The following is an 8,639-nucleotide window of genomic DNA, read 5'->3' as shown; positions in this document are numbered from 1 at the left end:
AAGGCAGGAACCTCTAAGGCGGGAACTCCTCCTTCCATGAATAAGGGCATACAAGGTGAAGGTCAGAAAACAAAATGGAGTTCAGCACTTCATCATCACGTATCACAAATCAACTGAGAAAAAGATCTCCAAATCTTCAGGCAGATTTTTTTAAAGGTGGCATCTGAGCCATATTTAAATTTTTTTTAAATTTATGTTATTTTATTTTAGGCAGTTGGGGTTAAGTGACTCACCCAGGGTCACACAGCTAGTAAGTGTCAAGTGTTTGGTCTAAGGCTGGATTTGAAGTCAGATCGTCCTGACTCCAGGACCACTGCCCCTGCAAATTTTTGTCTAGCTATTTTCCCTCTATGTTGGTTTTTTTTTGGTGGTGGTATTTTTCTTTTTAAACTTAAACGTAAGACATTAAGATAGATCTCTACTACATTTCATCTTAGAAGATTTGGTGCAATGTTGAGTTATTTAAATCCTGTCATTCACCATGTTAGCTATTCTTCTTCACTTTGTGGGCCTGCAAATTTTGCAGCAGAAATGCCTTTCAGGCCACTTGGCACAGAAGAGAGCTTCCCTCTGAAGGAAGAAGATCTGGATTCCATTTCTGCCTCTAAAATTTCCTGGCTCTGATGACTTTAGGCAAGCCCATTTTAATCACTGTGCTCCCCAGGGATCTCTGAAAAAAACAAAACAAAACTGCGGAACTGCTGATCTGCAATGGTAGAGGTAGTTTTCTCACTGGGAGTTCCCTACACAGATAAAATCACAGTTCGAGACCAGTAGAATAAAATACAGTGAGTAAGTTTCTTTCCAAGTCATGGATAAAAAGGTGCTGTGGTGGAGAAAAGGTTTCTGCCTCTCCAGGAATTAATGTAAACTCAGAGGGCCTAGACTGAAGTACTACCAAGTCCTTAAGCAGTTTGGGAGGAAAGAAGGGCTTTAACAATAATTGCTATAGCTAACATTTATAGAGCATTTAAAGGTTTGCAATATGCTTTACAAACATTATCTCATTTTATTGTCACAATGATGCTGGGAGGTAGGTGCTATCTTTATCCCCATTTAACAGATGAGGCAGACAAGTGGTTAAGTGACTTGCCCTAGATCACAAAATCAGGTCCTCCTAACTCTAGGGCTAGTTCTCTATCTACTGTACCAGCTGGCTGCCTCAAAAATGATTGTATAAAGACAGATAATGACATATAAAATACCTTGTGATTATTAAAAAAAAAAAAATCAGGAAAACCTCTGGGTTGATACATGACACAGTAAGCTAATTTGAAAGTGAGCATGCCAACAGCAGGCCAGTCTAGTGGGGCAGGAGCCAATCCCAAGAGAGAGAATAGCTTGGCGGAGGAGAAGAGAGTTTCCAAAGATTATGTGTAACTATTTTTGAATTATTTCAATAGTGAGGAAGTTAGAGGGCTTTTGTTTGTTTAATTAAAAACAAGTCAAAGGACAGCTAGGTGGCACAGTGGGTAGAGCACTGGCTCTGGAGTCAGGAGGACCTGAGTCCAAATCCAGCCTCAGACAAGTCACTTAACCCTGACAGCCTTACAAAAAGCTCACAAACAAGGAAACAAAAAACCAAGTCATTATGTTGTACTGCATTTGTCAAAATGAATGAGTGATTTTGAGAAACACGACAGACATTATGACACATTTAGCCACTACACAAAGATTGTTTAACTTCAACTTGACATACTTCATGTTCAGATGCTTTAAAGAATGTGATAATATAACTTGGCTGTGTCACACACCTATACATAATGCCAATGATACTTGCAGATCCTACACACACCCAGATTTGACTGTTCTCAACTGAAACTTGAACTCGTCTGTACAATAATAAATAGCTACTGCCCTTGACAACGAGCAAGAATTCATTTTGAGTCTCAGACTCTTAGTTGACTCGAACTTCAACTTTAGTTTCATTGAATAAAATGTCTGAACTGAATTTAGATGGGCATTGTATTAAAAAAAATATATATATAATAATTTTGGCGATTGCTTCACTGGAGAGGGAGGGACCACATTTTGGAAAAATCTAATTTAGAGGGAGGAGGCCATTCCCTCTCTTTTTCAACCAACATTACTTCTTGGGTGAGTTGTTGATTGACATCAAGACAGGCAGCATGGTTTGTTGTTGCACAGATTTACTTGATAACTGTGGATAGCCCTGTCAGTCAACCAGAATGCAGCAACATTGAAGGAGAATGTCCTGTGTTTTCCCTTCCACTCCACTGACCTAGGGGAAGAGGAAGTCTCTGAAGTCAAAGAACTTATGCTCAAGTCTACTTCAGGCACTTTCCTGTATCTACTTGGGCAAATCATTTAATCTGCTGGGGTCAGATGAAGTATGAGGTACCTGATATCTCCAGGCTGATGATCCCCTTGATCCCATAGAATAGCTGATCTTACACCAATGCACCAACCCAGAAATCTAGGAAGGTAATTGCAAGTTACTAATATATCAAGCAAACTGAAAAAAGGCTAGCTCTTTTTTTAGCATCACCATACCCCATCATGTATGAATTTGTATCCCTTTTCTGTGTTTGTCTGTTTTTTGGAGGGGGACTGTTGTACTTAGATAGTTGGCTGACACATACCCGTTTTTAAATCATGAAGGGGGGGTTGGTGATAGATTTGGATAAAGTGAATGTCAAAAGAAGAGAGGTCTTGGGAAGTGTGTGGAAATGGCAATGGGAAGCAGGGAGTATTCTGACTTCCCTCTAAACCTCCTTGGGACTAGGGCACAAACCCATATCTGATTGGGTGAAGGAAGCAGCAAGCAATTTGGCTAAGAGAAGACATCATTCACACCTCTGGGAGTTTTAAATAGCTAAGCTGTGGCTGAAATTCAGCAATTTGGGTTTAAAAGTAGAAGCAGTTTCAGGTCAGAAGGAGGCGATCCCTGCAGGGGAGAGGAGTTTCTCTGTTCTCCCTATCCAGATGCCAATCAGCCCCTTAGCTTTGAAAGATAGCTACTTGGCCAGGAGGAGCCACATTCAATTGGGAAGCAAGAGACCCAGACTTCAGTGTCACCAGAGGAAGGCCCTAGGTACCCATTAACGGTTCAGGGGGCCCTTTACTGGAAACTGTAAGAGACAATCAATCTCCCTCAGAGGAATCTCTAAGAGACAATGCATAATAATTGTACCTGTACAGTCAGGACAAAAGGGAACAATCATGCATGTTAACATCCATCAAGACAGCAGGTCTTGGTTTCAGCTGTCTGACTTCAGCAAGTCCTCTGCTTCTGAGAAATGGTTTTCCTTGGTAATGCTGATTCTAAGGTGTCTGTTCTAGACCACTGCCCACCAAGTGTTCAGTCGGGCCCACTTACACCAAAAGACTTGCATCCTGAGTCAACACTTTTGAAGATTTTCATTGCCCTGTCAGTTGTTAAGGATACCTGGGGTGGGCCTTTCCATCTCGTTTCTAGGGCAGAGTTGCTGAGGTGTTTCACAAATTCCACAGGTTTCAAGTCATGCAATGCTCCTTGCAGAGTGGTTCCCTAGGCAACGCTGCTCCAACCTGCTTGGGAGAAGACTTAGTATAACTTTGCCAGGGCATGACAAAACCTAATCACGCCGGTCTTCTGCAGAACTTATTACCTGTGGTGAAAGCCACTGCAAGCAAGGAAATAACAGTGGGGAAACTGAGTCAAGAGGATTCTGCCACTACCTTCCTGAGACTGTCCTCTATCTACCTGTGAGACTATAGCATTTGTTGGTGGCAAGATGACACTTCCTGTGAGCATCTCTGGGAATTTTCCCTTGGAATGGTGGACTGCTAATGTACCATTAAGGCAAACGGTTATATCTGGTTTCAATTCTCGGATCAAATCAAATTAGAAATCAAAGAGGCCCCACTGCACATAGCAAGTTTCACTAATTACAATTTAAATTGGGGAACCATTGTTTCTCAAGTTTATGCTAAAATCATTAGGCTCAAGATACTGAAGTGAAATATGCATCCATAGGGCGTATTAGCTATGGACTAGGACTTCACCAAAAGATCTCGGTTTTGTTTCCACCTCTTCTCCCCCCCCCCCGCCACCCCCCCCGCCCCTTCCGTGCATTCTGACACCAAAAAGCACTCAACTGTCTCTCCCTCTCCTTGCCTCTGTCTCTGCGTGTGTGCACTGAGGCTGGTTCGTTTGTTACCGAAAGATCCATATTCATCCTTTTTCCCTTCCAAGTGTAGGAGATGTATAACTGTGATCCTAAGATTTAGGTCTAGAAGGAAAGGACCTTACAAGTCACCTGGTCTAAACCACCTGCCCCAACTCCCGACGCCCCCATTTTAAACATGAGGAAACCAGGGAAAAGCAGCAACGGGCTACTTGATTCCTAAACTAGTGTTATCGGACTTTATGCCTCTACCTGACTAAGAGCTCGGAGCTGCGTTGTTTTTCATTTTGGTTGTGTCCAGTCTATTGCACGGATTAGGCGTTTTACAAAACGGTCACCTTAATTGAGTGGAGAGCAGCAGCTCCGGGTTCCCGGCAGACCCAAGGGCGCTTTTCCCACTAAATAGGAATCCCACCTCAAAGTGGGGTGTCAGCATCGCGTCGTCCCGGGGCTCTGTTGCCCGATCGGCAATCGTGACCCCATTAGCCAGAGAGTACCCTTCCAACGTGCGGGGAGACGGTGGTTGCTTCAGAGAGGTTCTGCGTCGACCCCGCCCCTAACAGCTTCCCAGGGATCAACAGCTTTCCCCCTCTGGCTATTGTCCTTGCCGGTGCAGTTATAACACATCGCGAGTACATGGCACCAGCTCCCATCCTCGCCTGGACCCAGACTAGAGTCGCTGCCGACGCTACCCCGGAAAGCTTATCTAGGGCCCCAAACGTAGCACAACTCTTTAATGACAAGATGGGCGGCCCTAAAAAGGGCCTTTTTTTTGGGTAGGTGCGCTAGAGGCACAACGTCCAGGAGCATGTGACCAGCGGCTTAGCCGCCGAAGCCGTAAAGCGTGCGGCCCTGGCGTTTGAGGGCGTAGACCACGTCCATGGCGGTGACGGTCTTCCTCTTGGCGTGCTCCGTGTAGGTAACGGCGTCACGGATCACGTTCTCTAAGAAGACCTTGAGCACTCCGCGGGTCTCCTCGTAGATAAGACCCGAAATGCGCTTAACGCCACCCCGTCGAGCCAAGCGGCGGATGGCAGGCTTGGTGATGCCCTGGATATTATCCGCAGCACTTTCCTGTGCCGCTTGGCACCCCCTTTCCCAAGCCCTTTCCCTCCCTTGCCACGGCCAGACATAGCGACAGACAAAGACGAGCGAACTCGGTACCCAACCGCCGGCAGCCACGGTATATATAGGGAGCGGCCTATCCCGTTGCCGGACCTCTTTGAGAACAGGAAAGAGGCCAGGGGGCGGGGCAGATAGGAGGTGGGAGACAGCCAGAGGGAAATAAGCAGTAAGCTCCACCCTGAAAGGTCTAATCTGCAGCTTGCTGTTTGCTGAGGGGAGGGAGAGGAGACTGGCAGTCTGTCCCGATTTTTTATTTTAGGTGTTTGGTTCCGGAAGACCCTGGTTCTTCAGTTCCATTCAGTTCTGTAATGATAATTAGTTCCCTTTGAGTTTCTGTTTTGCACGCCTTGCGTTGCCGTACACACACACACACACACACACACACACACACACACACACACACACACACTTTTTCTTTTTTCTGTAAGGAAGTTGTCTTGTTGAATAAAAGCTCTGCCATGCCCTAGCCATGACAATAATAATTGTCATGTAATGACAATACCTAGGAATTGCTCGAACAAACGAACATGACTACCAAAACAAGGGCAGTATTTCGAGTGATGGGTTCAAATGAGTCAGACAGCAGGATTGTCATCAGCTCTTCCCTCCCTCTCTCCCTTCCTCTGTCACCCTCACTCCTACCTCCATACAATCCTGACTTTACTTTTAAAAGATGGGGGGTGGGGATTGGGTTGGGGGAGTGGGTCAAGGCAAGGTGGTCGAGAGATGGAGGAAGGTAGCCCTTTAACCCTTCCCTTCACCTCTGAGGCCTCCTTCCCCCCCCCACCTCAGCCTACCCCCGCCGGATGCCGACCTCAAGGGACTCTACAAATTTCAAAATCCAGAGCAACACCCCGGCCCCCCCACACACACCGCTACCCACCATAGCCCACACCCATCTGATTAATTGTCAAGCTTAGTCTAGTCTACCTCTAACATCTCTTACAAGAACCCACCACAACCAGTTCACCACTTCTCTTTGGAACTATTGCAACAGTCTCATAACAGGTCTCCCTGCACATAACGTAGTTTCTTCCTTCTCTAAGGTTTTCCTACACACAGCTGCCAAATTAATAACAGTGAAGTCCGTACTTGACTGTATGTCACTCTCCTGCTGAAGAAGCTTCAGTGACTCCTTATTGCTCCATAGGATAAAGACAAAACTCCTCAGTTTGGCATTTAAAGTTCTTCATAATTTAGCTCTATGGGTCATTGAAACCGACCTAACTGCTCTCTCTCTTTCATCTGCACCATCTGCATCTGCAAGGGGAAGTCCTTGTGGAAAGATCACAAATGTCAGGGGTAATTTTTTGTTTGTCTGTCTGTCTATCTGTCTATCTGTCTATCTATCTATCTATCTATCTATCTATCTATCTATCTATCTATCTATCTATCTATCTATCTATCTATCTTTGTGACAGGAGACTTCCAGACATTTGCTGGGGTTCTGTTCCTCTGACTGAATCAGAGCAGCTAATAAGTTCTTGACTTCTTTTAATGATTATTTCACACTTCAAAAAGGTGGTGGAAGCAACAAAGGGAACTGCTTCTCTGGAGAAGGAGGTGATTGCTCTGGAGACTGGGGGTGGGGAAGGGGAGAGGAATGATAGGCACCTTGGTGGGGACACTGGGACCCCAAGAATTGGTGATAGTAAAGGAGAAGAAAGCCAGGCAGAGTTTTAGCGAGCCTTGGATTTTGAGAGAGAAGATTGCAAAGGGTTCAAGGAAAGGATGGATAGGACTCCTTGGCCTAAAATTCTTCAGAGGGGAAGTGAGCCTAGGAGGAATGAGCAGCTCCCAAGAATGAAATTCCTGAAGACCATGGAGAAGCCTAATTCCAATGAGGAGGAAAAGAGGGAGTTGTCAGGAAGAACCAACATGTATGCATAGGGAACTCACTGATGATCTTAGAATTAAGAAAAAAAAAGGTACAGAAGATGAAAGGGAGCAGAGAATGGCAAATGAATTCAAAAGTGCACCCTGATTCGACAGTAATAGTGTTAGGAGTGCTGAAGGTCAGAACGAATTGTGGCCACAAATGAAGGCTGAGGACACCAAAATAGGGTTTATTTTTAGCAATGTCCAGAAAGAGAAGAAGATCCAAGACTGATGGTTGGGGCACAGATTCAGGGAAGGGGAAGATTTTCAGACGAGGGAAAGCTAGTTAATTAATCTGTTGGATGTCAGCATTAGGATCCCAAAAGCCTTGGACAGCCGGGAGCAGCAGTGTGAATCTTAGTAAAGTGCAGTTCAATAGGGGAAAATAACAAGTCTCATACACTTGGGTTCAACAAACCAATTTTACAAATAGGTGATGGAAACCTTCCTTGTCTGGGCAGCAGTTCCTGCGAAAAGGATCTGGGGGCCTAAGAGGACTGTAGCCAGCTCAAGAGAATTCAGCAATGAGATATGGAAGCCAGAAAAGCTAAGTAGGTCTAAGTCAAGACAGGACTAGCGCCTACTCTAGCCCACTTCTGGCGTACTGTGTTCAGCTCTGGGTGACAGCTGTATTTTAGGAAGGTCACTGATAAGCTGAAAATCATTAAGAGCAGGTGCATGGGCCTAGAGTTGTTTTGGGGGAAAAAAAGTTAGCTTGAAGGCAGTATGTATATGTAAGTGTGTGTTGGGGGATGGGGGTGGGCTACAGGGCGAAAAGGGAGGAAGGGTGGGAGGCATCCAGGGAAATGGGGCAGGGGAGGGGAAATCTGGTGGCACACGATAGCTGCCTGCATCCTCCTCTGAACTCATGGTGGCACGAAGGAATAATTACACTTGTTCAGGTGCAAAGAAGCAGATATTGGCTTTTGTTGGGAGGGAAAGCTTCTTAAGCATCTAGAGCCATCCTTAATTGCAAGGAGCTGCTTCTGTGGGTGATCCCTCTCCCTAAAAAGAAGGGATTCCCCTCCCCCCAACAAAGGCTGCATATGGGCACTTATTGGGGTATGTGAATTCTTGCCCTGGTACAGTTTGGATTAGGTGGCACCTGGGATCCATTCCAACTCCGAGATTTTGTGATTTTTTTTTTTAGTTGAATCAAAGGGAATTAAGGAAGCAGAACGGTTGTGGTGGTCTCTTCACACACTCCCCCCCGCCCCCGGCACTCCCTCCCCTTCCCACCACCGACCCGCCCCCATCAAAATCTGGGTCTTTCTTAGGTACTAAACGGGTTGAAATGCAAAAGATGCAACTTCACTCCCTCAAATTACTGGTCTAAGGATCTTCCAAAGCCCCTTCTGTCCTGAATGGAGCTGCCCGTTCTGGATGCAAAATCCTTGCTGCGTCTCATTCCCATGAATCCTTATGCCGAAATCGCGGAAGAGCCTGTGCTACTTCCTTCACTGAGAAACACGAATTCGATGTAAACGTGAAGAGAATCATTTTCGT

At 45.6% G+C, this 8,639-nt stretch overlaps 1 pseudogene; it reads right to left on the bottom strand.

Moving 5' to 3' along the window:
- Positions 1-4,846: 4,846 nt before the first annotated feature.
- On the bottom strand, positions 4,847-5,298 carry LOC110194451 (histone H4-like; annotated as a pseudogene).
- Positions 5,299-8,639: the final 3,341 nt, after the last annotated feature.

The sequence above is a fragment of the Phascolarctos cinereus genome, unplaced genomic scaffold (genome assembly GCF_003287225.1).
Source record: "Phascolarctos cinereus isolate Bilbo 61053 unplaced genomic scaffold, phaCin_HiC Scaffold_5;HRSCAF=322, whole genome shotgun sequence".
Classification (NCBI taxonomy): domain Eukaryota; kingdom Metazoa; phylum Chordata; class Mammalia; order Diprotodontia; family Phascolarctidae; genus Phascolarctos; species Phascolarctos cinereus.
The sequence above is the reverse complement of the archived record's forward strand: the minus strand, read 5'-3'. Positions and strand labels throughout refer to the sequence as shown.